Source organism: Chiloscyllium plagiosum, unplaced genomic scaffold, assembly GCF_037043375.1.
Source record: "Chiloscyllium plagiosum isolate Xiang-an unplaced genomic scaffold, Cpla_swu_hap1 HiC_scaffold_20, whole genome shotgun sequence".
NCBI lineage: Eukaryota > Metazoa > Chordata > Chondrichthyes > Orectolobiformes > Hemiscylliidae > Chiloscyllium > Chiloscyllium plagiosum.
In genome coordinates this window covers 20,992,167-21,007,099 of record NW_028270158.1, presented here as the reverse complement: position 1 = coordinate 21,007,099, position 14,933 = coordinate 20,992,167, and the positions used below count along the sequence as shown (strand labels likewise).

Genomic DNA, 14,933 nt, shown 5'->3' with positions numbered 1-14,933 from the left:
GAAATGTCAGCAGTGTGTGTGAGCATGGAGCTGCTGCCTGGATTCTGGAACATTTGGGAAGAACTTTAGATTAGAATACAGAAATAAAGCAGTCACAGGTTCATTACCATTCAGTTGCTCTACTCATAGAAGCATAGAACAGTTACAGTAGAGAAGGTGACCATTGGGCCCATCATGTCCATACTAGCTCTCTGTAAGAGCAACTTTAAAAAAAGACACTCTCCTAAACTTTTCCCATTGCCCTGCAACTTTTTTAAAAAATCCATTCCCTATTTGAAATCCCTGATTACCTCCACCACGTCCTGAGCCAAAATATTCCAGATTCTAACCACTCACTACATTAAAATAGTGTTTTTCCTTGTGTCAACATTGCTTCTTTTGCCACTCACCACAAATCAGTGTTTCCTAGTGCTTGACCTTCTCTCCCCATTTACTTTGTCAGGCCCTTTTTAAAACTGCCCTGACATTTTTAACAATTTGTGCATACATGTCACAGGTCTCTCTGATCCTGTATCCTGTTTAGAATTGGATCCTTCATGTTTCATTGCCTCGCCTTGTTCTTCCTACTATAGTACAACACGTCACACCTACATCATAGGCAGAGAATGGATGGCTGACCAATCTCAGAACACCCTGAAGTCCTTCACATCAACTACTGGGCTTGGGAAATTCATACTTGGTTATAAAGTATTTTGGAAGTGCATTTGTGTTGTACAGAGCAAGATCCCACAAACACAATTAGCGTCATAGAGATGTACAACATGGAAACAGACCTTTCCATCCATTTTGTCCATGCTGATCAGATATCTTAAATTAATCTAGTCCCATTTGCCAGCATTTGGCCCATATCCCTTTAAACGCTTCCTATTCATGAACATCATGTACCAGATGCCTTTTAAATGCTGTAATTGTACCAGCCTCCACCACTTCCTCTAGCAGCTCATTCCATACACGCACTAGCATCTGTATGAAAAAGTTGCCCCTTAGGTCCCTTTTCAATCTTTCCCTTCTTACCTTAAACTTTTGCCCTCTAGTTCTGGACTCCCCCACCCTAGTGAAAAGACCTTGTCTATTCACCATATCCATGCCCTTCATGATTTTATAAATCTCTATAAGGTCATCCCTCAGCCTCTGATCCTCCAGGGAAAATAACCTCAGACTGTTCAGCCTGTCCCTGTAGCTCAAACTCTCCAACCCTGGCAACATCTTTGTAAATCATTTCTGAATCCTTTCAATTTTCACAACATCCTTCCAATAGGAGGGAGATCAGAATTACCACACATTATTGCAAAAGTGGCCTAACCAACATCCTGCAACATGACCTATCCTCAATGTACTGACCAATAAAGGAAAGCATATCAAACGTCTTCTTCACTATCCTATCTAACTGCGACTCCAATTTCAAGAAACTATGAACCTGCACTCCAAGATATCTTTGTTTAGCAACACTTCTCAGGACCTTACAATTAAGTGTACAAGTCCTACCCTGATTTACCCTAAAATGCAGCACCTCATACAGAGACTCTAACCCATCTCAAGAGATTCAATCATGAAGTCGGAAATGTCACTGCAGTGTAGAACAGAAGGTGTGTTGCATTGGCTGAGGTGTTAGTCTTCAGGTGTGATAGCAAATTTCATCTCCATCTGCCTACTTGGTTGCATGTAAACTACCTCATGACATGATTAGGAGGAAAAGAATTCTAGTCCTCACCTGTCACTTGGCCAACATTTATCCCTCAATCAACATCAGTACAATCACGATCAGATAATTTATTTGTACCAATGTTGATTGAGGGATAAATGTTGGCCAAGTGACAGTTGAGAACTAGAACTCTGCAATATACCTTCTGTTCTACACTGCAGTGACAGCCCCGACTTCATGATAGAATCTCTTGAGATGGGTTAGATTCTCTGGTGGAAGAGTTGTAAATGAATATCTTGTATCAATTCATTGGGGCAGTAACCACCCTAGTCTAAGTGAACACCATCAGCACATTAAAGAATGTAATTGCATGTCATAATAATCTGAATGCACCTGAAGGACGAGAAACAAAGTCAATTCTGTTGAGGGCTTGATAGAACAGGTGCAATACAGTTATATTAATGATAGAGCTCTGAAACCACTTACATTTTCTTACTCAATGATTCAGTTGATTACAAATTTCAATGCAGATAGAACCTAATTAGACAAGTAGGTATTATATAATAATCAGTACAGCAGCAAAGAAACAGCAGAAAACCAATTAAAGAGTGGTAGCATGTCCTAGCTCTGGGCTGGGAGACTCAGTTTCAAACCTCCCACCTGCTCTAGAAATGTGTACTAATACTGCCCTGAACAGTTTATCAGAAAAATAGGTTAAATGAAAACTTGACATTTAAGGATCTGTAATTCTGTGAATACAAGCTGAGGGCTGGTCAAACCTTCCAACCCTGGCACAAACGCCTTCTTCACTATCCAGTTTACTTCTGACTCCAATTTCAAGGAACTATGAACGTGCACTCCAAGGTCTCTTTGTTCAGCAAATTTCTGTAGGATCTTACCATTAAGTGTACAAGTCCTGACCTAATTTGCCTTTCCAAACTGCAGCACCTCACAGAGATTCTGACCCATCTCAAGAGATTCAATCATGAAGTCAGGGATGTCACTGCAGTGTAGAACAGAAGGTATGTTGCAATGGCTGAGGTGCCACATAATACCTTGGCTTTGCTGTTTTACAAAGTCATCTAATTATTACTCCAAATATGGTTAAAATCTAATTATTGATTCTAAATAAGCTTTAGAATGTATTTTTTTAATTAATGCCTGAGTCATGAACATCACTGGCAAGGCCAGTAATTATTATTCATCACTAATGTCCTTAGTGAATGTGGTGGTAAGCTGCCTTCTTGAATTATGGTTGATTGTGGTATTTCTTATTTCCAGACAGATGCAAAATCTGATGGGTTTTTTTCAGTAACACTCAAATTCTGTGCTGCCAAACCACTATTTACATCCAAGTGTTGTAAGAGAGGCTTTTCCAGGATTTTGACATCACTGACACAGTGGTACAGTTCCAAATCAGGATGGTGTTTCATTTACAGAGAAACTTGCAGACAATGATTCAAGTCAAAGAACTGGGAAAGGCATAATGGACCAAATGGCCCACATCTGCTGATCTTGTCCTTTTCGGTGATAGATGCCATTTGGAAGGTGCTGTCATGGAACCTTGATGGTACTGCAGTGATCTTGAAGATGGTACGCACCACTAGCCCTGAATGTCAGTGATGAAAAGAATGCATGTTGAAGTTAGTGAATGGGGTACCAATTATGTGGGCTGGTTTTCCTTGGATGGTGTTGAGTTTCTTGAGCATTCAGGCAAGTGAAAAGCTCCCAACTTGAGCCTTGTAGATAATGGAAAGATTTTGGAGAGGCAGGAGGTGAGTCACTTATTGCAGGATTTCGAACATCTGACATAATCTTGTAGCCTCAACATGCATATGAACAGTCCCGTTCAGTTTCTGATGACTACTTTGATGATACTCAAAGTGTTGATGATGGTAGTTTTTTTATTATAATAGCATTACATGTCAAGGGAAGTGATAGAATTTATCACTTTCATAAGTGAAGTAGATGATCACTGTGAAGCATTTGTGTGATGCAAACATTATTTTCCCTTATCAAGCCAAGTCTCAATGTTGTCCAAATACTGTTGCACAGGGACACAGATTGCTTCAGTATCTGAGGAATTGTGAATAGTGTTGAACATTGTGCAATCATTAGCGAACATCTCACCTCTGATCTTATGATGGAACAAAGGTCACTGATGAAGAAGCTAAAAAGGTTGGGCCTGTGGTACTGGTCTGATAAACACTTAAAGCAATGCTTTGAGGATGAATTGATTGATATTATTGCCATTTTCAGATCTGCAATTCAATCATTTTGTCCAGGTTGGACAAACATTATAATGAAGTCTGGTGCTCAGTGGTCCTGACAGAATCTAAAATGAGCATCAGTAAGCAGGTTCTTCGTCAATCAGAAACACTTTACAGCACAGGCAAGTGACCTTTCTAATACCTTGTACTAGGCTTTTTGCCATGATCACTAATCAGCCATTTCCTGAAGTCACATAGAATGTGATTTGGCAGAAAATTGGCATCTGAGATGGTGGGACCTTCAGGAGAAGGCCAATATGGATCATTCATGGCATTATCTGCTGAGATTGTTGCAAATGCTCTGTCATTACTATAAGTAACAAAATGCTGGGTGTGGTATAGTGAAATTGGTTTAAATCACGACAACACAACTGATGACGTGACTTGGTTATTGATAAAAGAAAAGACATTAGGCTAGAATGAGTATGTAAGGAGAGATGTCATAAAGAGAGCTACATTAGATAACCTACTGCGGCTATTTATTTACACAATAGTTAAGTGCAAGAAACTCACTGCATGAAGTGAAATGTACATTCTCATAGAAACCCACATAAGTGTTTGGATTATATTTCAAGAACATCAAACAAATACATAATGCAAGCACACGGTTAATATAAAACCAAAATGGATATAAAAATACATGTGAATAGAATATTTTTGAATGTTTCTTACATCATATACAAGATTGTTTACCTGGAAGGGGACTGATCTGCACCTTTGGAAGTTGAAGGTCGAGGAATTATTAGACTGCCCTTTTGCTTCTTTGGAGGTGGAGGGTTGTGTTTCATTCAGGACAGCTTTTTTTAAAAAACATATCCAGCAGGCAACAGCCAAAACAAGCTGAACGAACAAGAACGTGCTCAGGAATGCTGTGTCTGGGCAAGTACTCATTCCTACTGCTGTTGGGAGAGGTGTAAAACCCTGTATTGTTACAAATCAGGCACGTGTTATTCAAATCATGAGCTGTGAAAACTACATTATGGCAAAACCACATTAACCAAGAACCATCTGTATGTACAGATGTTAAAAGGAAATTGTTATAGTACATATTGAGTTGAAGAGCCATATAATGATAAGGAGAAAGCCCATGATATTCCAGTCAGACATCCCAATGTGCTATAACAGAAAGCATCGAGACAGTGAAGGAAAAATCTCCAGAGCCAAAATGTGAAGTTAAAGCAGAGCCCAAGAGATACGGCTGAAAAGGGAAGACTCCAAAGGCAGGACAGAACTTTGGATTATATCAATGTAGCCTAGCATACAGCAGGAGGGCACCAAATGCAGGCCTTAACCTCAGAAGACTTCACAAGAAAACTCCAAAGGCAGGAAAAAAATTCTTGGAAGATTTCAATTATATGGCCACAGGATGGAAAGACTTTGAAGGGGTGGTTGTGGGGAAGGGAAGACTAGAGTGGAAAAATCTAAGTACTGTCGCAACTCAGACAGGCACAATTGCCCACAGTGAGTTCCAGTAGAGACCTTGCCATTACCTCAACCAATTGAAAATACAGAAGGCTTGAAGTGGGAGAGCTTAAGTACTTTCAACATCATTGAATGGCTTCAGGCTTACACACAAACAAACACCGCCACCTAGTCAGCACATTATTATATGATATAGGGCTAATGACTGATGATGATCTGGAAAGACAAAGTGTAGAAAAAAGTATTACAAAGTATGATGGATTTATTTAAAAATTCAACACATAGTTTAACCCAGAAAGAAATTTAACGACAGCATTCTGGTGAACCAAAGAAGCAATTTTAACATATTTATATTGTTGAGCAGGATACTGTGAGCATGGAGCTTTGCAAGATGAATTAATTAGAGACTATTTGGTAATCAGTGAGAGATATGTGAACTTATTGAACTTTCTTCAGGGAGGAGTTAATATTGACATGAGCAGTCAAATTCGCCACCAGGGAGAATCTCAAATTCAATTCGTACAATGAGGAAACATTGAGGATTTTTCTGACACAGTTAGAAGTGTAGGCCTTAAGTTGAAAGTTGAATTCTTGAAAGTTCACCAAAATGTCAAAAATGTAGAAATCAAAGTCATTGATATGAGGTTGTATGAGATGTCGCTCCAAACAGAATTATGCAATAAATAATGAACAGGGATACCTGAGCAATAAAGTGTGGACAGTTGGGACAGTCCAGAAAATATTGAGAGTGAACAGCACCTTCAACACTGAAAAACAATAGATCCTGCAAAAGGAACATTTCCAGAGAAATGCACATCAGACAACAAGGAAAAAGTTCAAGAGGTTATAAGTATTCCCGTGGTGGGGGGTGTGGGTGATAGTGTGGACTAGGTCTGGACTGTCAAAAGGCTTTGAAGCAGAATTTAATTTCATGCAGTTTGCCATGGTTGAAGTCTGTGAGAATTAGACCAACTAACACAACACCAAGGGCCAGGAAGTACAAATCTTCAGGTGCACAGACAAATCAGCACAATGCTTAGTCACAGAGGATGAAATGTCAGCGAAACACTGTATATTTTGATTAATTAAAATACCTCATTGTTGAACAGAAATGTATGCATTTGCCCAGGTCTCTCAGAGAAAGTAGATACTTCGAAACAAAAGCAAGAGAAAATTTCGTCAAGAAATTTGATTTGATTTTGATTTTATTGTCACATGTATTTAACAGTAAGATACAATAAAAATAAAATTTCATTTGCTGCCACAAAAGGGTGTCATTTTGAATAATTTAACAATAAGGAAAAAGTAAACATAACTGAAAGAGAGTCCATCAGTCCTGAGGCAGCTCACCACAGTCAACGACGCCTCTGCCACCACTTCACTGCTGCCAGTGCCAGACCCAACCAACATCAAAGTCACCGATCTTGAGGGGTCATCTTTTGCTACTGAGCCTACCTCGCCAACGTTGCCTCTGCCAATGTAGCAGCCGCTGATTCCAGGTCCTGTGCTTGCTTCAGAAAATAAGTAGGTGCCTGCACCGTTGGTCATTGATGCTCCTGATGCCATCCAGGCTCAAGACAAGTTAAGTCAATAAATAACAAAGAAAACAGAGAGCGGGAGAAAAGAGAAATAAAGCAGTCGGAGTGGATGAGCTCCAGCACAGGAGCCCTACTCTGCTACCATCCTGGGCCAGAATTTTCCAAGCTCTTTAAATGCTTTTAAAACTTGAAGCAAGAGAATCAGATTACATTACACATGACCCCAACCCTAAACCCATCTCCCCATACTGTCCCAGGAAATTCCTTATCCTCTGATAAGAAAAGCAAAATCTCAGTATGACAGCATGATTGAAAGCAGGGTCATATTTCTACCACCAAAACTGACACAAAAGTGCTCAGGGCAAGGTGGGTGATAGTTCAGGGGGAGATAGGAGAAGGTAGCTGAGAGCTTGGACTCAGCCTCTGCAATGTAGAGGTCAATGTGCCAGACTACAACAACACCACCCTTCTTGGCAGGCTTAATAACAAAGTTGGATCTGAGAGCATGGAATGCATCAATTCAGAGAAAGATAGGTTGGAATGGCAAAGGGAGGCAGAGAGTTGAGGTGAGCGATGCCATGTTGACTGTTCTCGATGAACAGTTTGAGTGCAGGTAAAAGGCCAAAGGGAGGGGTCAGGTGAGGGAGAGTATTGGAGGAGGGTGAAGGGACGGGGACAGGACTCTTGTCCAAAGAAATGGACACAGAGGTGAAGGTGATGAAGAAGAGTGTAACGTCACGTCATGCCCAAAATTCATTGAAATGGGGCACTGAGGGATTACTTTAAGACCTTTTTGGGGTACAAAACATTCAGCATCAATGAGTGGAAGGTCAGAAGGGACAGTAAATACACAGCAGGAAGTGGGTTAGGAGACAGAATGGAGTCAGAGAGAAGAGGAAGGGATGAGGGTTTCGAAAGGCTGTGGGGCATCTCTAAGTTGTTGCATCTTGCATTCCTTAATGCCTGAAAGGAAAAGGAAAAGGTTTGTTGTTAGAACATTGAATGAGCCAGAAGATAAAGTGAAACTGGGGATGCAGGGCAGCTCTGAGCCAGCGTAAGCAGTGCTGATGGAGAGAAAAGTTGAGAGTGTGCATATGGCAATGCATCGCACTGAGCATGGATTTCAGAATGTGGAGAGAGCATCTTTCTGAGGAGCATTGTACATCACAGAGGTACCTTGTAGCCTTCAGGATTCAATATCGAGTTCAATCCTTTTAGGACCTGAGCACTTTCTCCCATGTCCTTGTCACAACCCATACATAACAGGGCTGCTACCACAACAACCCCTTGTCAGCCACTCATGGTCTCCATCAGCTGCTCTTGATTCTCCCAGGCTGACCATTACCCACTCCTTTGTCTGCCCAACAATTGTTCTCTCACTCTCTCTCTCTGGGTTCCATCTCCACCTATTATTTACTCTTCCCTTTCCCCCACCCATACACCAACCTTTTGTTAACTACAATTAGTTTCTGAAGAGTCACTGAACCCAAAACATTAACACTGTTTTCTTTCCACAGATGCTGTAGATATTTTGTTTTCATCAATTTCTATTTTTGTTTCTGATTTCCACCATCTGCAGTTATTTGGTTTTTCATGTTTCAGGATGGAAGCCTATTCATTTCAAATGTATTGACACCTCTGTTCCAATAATAAAAGAAGGACTCATGATGGAATGTGTTAAGTATTTACAGCCTGATACTAAACACATTTAATATCACATCCAATATATTCTTCAGTTGCAGTGTGTCCCCTTGTATTCAAATTTATTTTTGCAATCTGTTGAAGCTCAGGCCAGAAAACATTGCAATAGACCTTACCCTCAATATGAACCTTATTAACTTTGCTCTATCAATATCTTTAATAAACCTTGAAATTCACGTTAGGCCATTCAAGGATGGTCAGGACGCTCTTGTTCACACAAAGATTGGTGGAAATGTGGGACTCTCATCCTAAAAAGGTTCTGGGGCTAACTGAAAATTTCAAAACTAGATCGATTGATTTTTGCTAGATAATGAAAATAAGAGCTGCAAATCCAAAGTGTATTAAGATACAGATCAGCTATTATCAAACCAAACAGGGAAATAGGTTATTAGTCTATTACTGTTCACCCTTTTGAGGGGAAAAATATCAAATCCAAGTTCCTCTTCTTGGAGGGAGTTAGGAAGATTCTTCCATCATCCGCATGTTCAATTTATTTGAAAGTCACATTGAACCCTTCTCCATATTGTGAGCTTTTTCCTTTAAATATAATCAACCCATAATTAGAATAGCATGTTGTTATTTATTGGGCAAAGCTTCACTGTTTCTCCTGAATAGCAGCTAATTAGATGTCTTCAACATCTTCACATTGACATGTTAATATACTTCAGCATCTTGTGCAGTCCTCATCCGCTGAACATTACTTTAACTGATTGAACACTAAAACATTTGACAGTTGAGCCTAAGCACTCATCCATCCAAATGATGTAATAAGATATTGGCAAGTCTCATACCATCCAATATTTTAGACGTGTGTTTCTTGCACATGTGCTGAGGCATTTTTATAATTTTAAAATCAAATGCAAATAATGGTTGCAAGTTAAATGTTACTGTCAGCATAGTGTTGGCTCGTATCCTTCAATCTCCAAGTGATGATGGGAATGCTGCCTTAGAACTTTGCCGAGATTAGATGAGACCATCTGCTGCATTTGTTAAGACACAACAAACCCCTCATCTCTGGAATCAATCTAGTGAATCTTTTCTGAATTGCCTCTAAAACAACCACATCCTTCCTCGGCTTGATGGCTTAACAAACCAATTATGGAAATGGAAAAGCTGCTACAAATACCATATATGATGCTGCCTCGTTCCAGTGGTGCAGGATACTATCAACTGTCATAACCACTGACCATCACCCTAGATCATTTATGGACATACTGAACTTAAGACAGCCAAAGGCTGTCATATATTTTAAAAATATAATTTATTTCAGAGTTTGGAATTTGAAATAGTCACATTGGGTTTTGGCCTGTGTGTATGAGGAGGATTCATGTCAACATTTGTCAGTACTTCTGGAGCCTTTTTTTAAACTAGCATGAGTAAGACTTCTTGGATAATAATGGGAATTTGTTCATATTGAGAGAAGTTTACAAGTGGACAAAGTAATCTTGAAGGGCATGATGTTGCTTTCAGTTAGAAAAATCAGGATTTTTTTTGATTATGAAAAAAGTCAATAGTTTAGAAATTATTTTGGCTTTGTTTTGCAGAAGTCCTGGCTGAAGTTATTAAACAAATTCTCCTAGTCAAAGAAGTTAATTGAGAAAATAGTTTATATCAGTATTACAGTTTTAGTTGAAAGCTTAGAACCCTGAAGGGCATATTCAAAGATGAGTAAATCTAAACTCAGCCGTGTGCATAATTAAGAAAGAGGTTATCAAACTCTCAGGACTAAACATTGGAAGAAACAATTAATTCAGACCAATAGATATGATAAAGATAGAAATTATCTCTGGTGTTTGCCTCTGGTAAAGTGATGATGTTGGGATAGATGGGATTGTATTTTAACATTTATTTCAGACATTTTCAAGTAAGTAATTTGGTTAGCTCTATTTTATCTTCATTTGTTTTGTGTAATGAACTTCTGTTTTATTGCATGCTTGTGTTCCAGTGAAAAACTATCCTGTTGAATAAAAAAAAATTATCAAGCCAGTTTTTCTTCTGGGATCTGATTTGTCTAGACATAACTTCAGCAGGGATCATGACAAATTGTAAGATATAATCAAATTGAGATGGACAGCAAAAAAAAAGTGAGCTTTCTAATACACCCTTGTGACTGAGAGTCTTCAGAAATGCACCTTTAAGAGTCAACGATTCAATAACTGTTCAGTTACACTTGGAATATAAAGTTCAGTCAGTCTGAAAAATGAAGATCATATGGAGATATGGAAATGGGAATGTTGCTACATAGGATGCAAAGCAATAGTGTCAAATCTACTTGCTTTTCCCTTTATTATTTATTGTTATATTATTGGAATCCCTTAAACAATGACCCTGAAACAATGCAATGGGATATTAGTGCAAGAACATGTCTACCTGACTTCCATCTTTTCATTAGTTTATCCAAACTTTTGTTCTATTTATTTTAAACATGTTAATGCAAAATTAAACAGCGAGGGACCAATTAGTTTTTCACAGCCCATTTCAAGGAAGGAACAGCATAACTTTTTCAGTCAAGGATGACTTAAACTATAATTACAAAAGGATATTGAGGTACTACTTACACTTAGCAGAGGAGGGGAAATTTAACAGCCATTTTTAATTGCATGAGATTTTTGAAATTGTAAATCAGGAAAGATCAGTGTTGGAATGAGATTTGAATAATGTTCAACCATAATTTCAGCAGAAGGTCAATGGAAACCCTGGAGAATGCACATAATGAAATAGTGACCATAACCACTAGTCACAATACATGTTTATATTGTTCTAATGAATTGAGCTCTCATTATGAAAAGCACTAAAAAGGTATTCTGAAGACTCTATAATTGTATTGCCTAGACTGAAACTGTAGAAGTCCAAACAATAATAGTCTCAGGTTCAGTTCCAGTTTAGCATTTGCTGATTGATCTTAGCTGAGGTTAGAAGTACCTCCTTGATAATGACCCAACTGCTCTCGATCCTATTTTCTCTGACCTTCATACCAATCATGCCCAGTGGGGCTGACTCTGCTAGTTCTCTCTCCTTCGTGTTTAGTAATGAATTGGGGACAAGATCAGGCCTCTGTTTAAAACTCCTGTTGTTCACGGTCTCCTTTGAAAAATAGCTGCGTGATATTATACAGGAGGATGTTGGCATCCAGCATGACCTTCAAGAGAAAAACAGTGAGAACTAAAGACGGCAAGAGCACCAGTCCAGATAATGAAGTGCTGCAGTTTGACCTTTTGTAGTTCGAAGATGATGATTTAAGCATGCAGTGCAGGTAATCAAGAGCAAGATAAAGTATATTCACAATTGCATTACTTAGACCAGAAGCATTTTCTGTCTATTAGATATTTGCTGGAAGCAACTGGCTGACAACGAAAAAGCTGAAGGACATTCTCCATATGAATCTCCCATCTATGGCCACATGAAAGAGAGAAGATTCCTGATCTGAGCTAAGGATATATTGTGCTTCATTATTATGTAAGTATTTATATGGTGCCTTTGATGAAATATTTTTGAGGTGTAATTGCTATTTTAAAAAACATTTTAAGGAATGTGGTCATCGCTGGCATTGCCCATCCCTAACTACCCTTGAGATGGTGGTAAGCCACCAGTTTGAAAAGGCATGAAGGGAAAAGCCCTTTCAGAATTGATGTGTATCCTTCATAAACTATTTTACTGTAACAATATCTGAACTTAAAAGCTGGATTTACTACTAGAATTAACATTACCGCTTCTCTCTTTTCTTGAAACATTTAATACTGTGACCTATTACCTCACTAAATTATGAATTGCATGTCTGATTCTTTAATTTAGAATTCGCATTGTCTGACAGAGTCTTTTGTATGATTAACTCATGAAACCAACTTGGTGGGGTGATACATAGTTGAGTTATTCCTGGGACCTAACAATGTCATGAATATTATAATCTGTGTGAAACTTTTTATAAAGGTTATTTGGGGGATGATAACACTCTCAACTGACTCCTCATCTTTGGAGAGAGATAGATCATTTCTTGAGGCCCATTTAGCATCATTAAATAACAGATTAGATCTCTCTTCTTTAATCTACAGTTACAAGGAATAAACTGAGAGCTATACTTCATCAGGGATTATCTCAGGCACAAAGCAGTGCCATGGTTCAGTGTTGCTTCCCTAGAGGTTCTTCTGAAGAAGAGAAGAGACATGCTCCACCACTGTCTACTCAATGCTCCATGTCCCTTTGAGCATTAACATTATAAACTTGCCAATACGCAGGACTATCACTCACAAAATTGGGTGCCGAGGATCCCCATCAGACACCTCAAGTGCTATCAACGTCTGCACTATAGAGCAATGGCTCGCACTTATCTGGCAGAGGTCACTCAAGACATAAAAGGAGCTACAGCACTCAATAGCTCATATATCAGCAGCTCACCGACTTCCTATCACAATTAGGAGAAAGTGCACATCTGATAGCTTTTCACCAAAGACTTCCACCACATGACACAGCTTCGGGATGATCACCTCACAGCTATCTCAGAAACACACGTCATATAATGATGGATCAATTTGCATTAACTATTGCTCTTTTACCATTTTGAAACACCTTTCAATCAGAGACATTTAACTCTTAACTTTGTCCATGCCACATACTTCTTATTAGAAATGTGCATGGACAATCACAGCTCCATCTGTATCAATTAACACAGGTCTAATCCTCATATACCCATGCTATTCAATTTAATACTTCTCTCCTGCAAGAGAAGAACATGCTAACGTGCACGAACATGTACATACCTGAGGCTCCTCACCCTCTTTGAGAAGCCAGCTGCTAAGTTGACAACGAAAAAGGGAATATGTCTGTGCTGTAGGGCTGATTTGAAAATGTACAGCCACTCAGTGAGAAAATCTCCAAATAGTTGCTCTGGCTCCACATCAAGCAGCAACATCTGAATAAAACCTTGGGACAGGGTGGTAGCTCCCAGCACTAACAATCTTTTATGCATTTCTTTGCAATCTCCAGTTCTTACTCATAAGCCAGCCTCAAAAGAAAAGTCTCCAGCATCCCACAGGCCCAAATCTACCAACACCTTACAACATAACTCTGAGGAAGAACATGAAAGGAACCTTTCCTCCTCACCCTACAACAACACAGTTGACACTTACCTCAGAGGATGATGTATCTAGTGTAGGCTTGGGGTCACATTATGATGAGCACTGCACTGGCATGGGTCTGCAGCTGAAGGAGAGATCATGGCTGAGGTCTCTGAGACTCAGAAATCTACTGGAGAACAGGCCCCTATTCAGCTCTGTGCAGATGTTGAGTCTCTGGACTCAGTCATTCATGATCTAACTGAGATCCATCAGCAAACAGGGAACATCTGGAAGAGGTATCAGAGATAATGATACTGGACTGGAGCAAAGTGGATGAACAACTCATGCTCAAAACATTGACTCTCCTGCTCCCGGATGCTGCCTGATCTGCTGTGCTTTTCCACTCTAATCCTCACTCTAATCCGACTCTAATCTCCAGCATCTGCAATCCTCACTTTCTCCTGGAAGGAAGTGGACAGGAATTTGCCCAAGTTCGTACTGATGTCATGGCTCTGGCACTGAAGAATATAGCTATCTCATGGTAGAGTTAGCAGCCATTGTGGATCCAGTATAATGATCAGCATCTGCCAGATAAGTATAGAGCCTTTTACTCCATTACTCATGGGGATGGGTTTGATGCTTTTATTCACTGGCTCAAGCCAGGAGAGTCAAGAGTCTCTAACCTCTCCCCTCAAGGGGGGGAAGGAGGTGCCATTTGCACTAACAGGGAGAAGGAATGACAGCCAAGCACTCAGGAATTATAATCTCAGTTCACTCCGAAGAAACCCTTCCACACCATCGCTTCTCCACCCGGGACCTAAATACCTCCATCAGGTCAGGCCCAAGGAGGTTACACTAGCACCAAGATTCCCAGCAGGTTAGAGTTATCCAGGCCACAGGCCACCAGAGAACGCCCATCACGGTCATCTGAGGCAAAGTGACAGCACAATTGACAGGCTTCCATAAGCTCAGTTGCAACAACCGAGATGGCTCCGCGATATAGCAGGAGGAAAAGTAGGATTAAAAAACATTGAAGTCACAGCATCAACTTTCTGTATGACATTACACTTGTCACAATTGTTCAGCAATTTGTACGACTGTTCTGTGGTCCCCTCCAATCTGTTATGACTTCTGACTATTCATGCTTTCCTTGCAGACTATCTTGAGTGATGATGATCACCCTAGAACCTTACATCAAATTCACAGTACAAAGAGGGGCTAAGGCTCTCAGACACCTCTATCCTCTGGGAGGAGCTTAACCTCTGGAACCTAAGCTAGATATTTGGATTTTGGGAATCAATCAGCAGAG

At 39.7% G+C, this 14,933-nt stretch overlaps 1 protein-coding gene across 2 annotated transcripts in view; it reads right to left on the bottom strand.

The window, feature by feature from the left end:
- The window catches only part of LOC122560400 (complement C1q tumor necrosis factor-related protein 1-like), a 50,266-nt gene that overhangs the window by 33,387 nt on the left and 1,946 nt on the right, over positions 1 to 14,933 (bottom strand). Inside the window, exon 1 of one of the 2 annotated variants that reach the window (XM_043711032.2) lies at positions 4,606 to 4,743. The exons of the other annotated variant lie outside the window; for it this stretch is intronic. The gene's annotated coding sequence lies outside the window, so the exon portion shown is untranslated. Of the gene's footprint in view, positions 1 to 4,605; positions 4,744 to 14,933 lie in introns of those variants that run through there. 2 annotated transcript variants of the gene reach the window in all.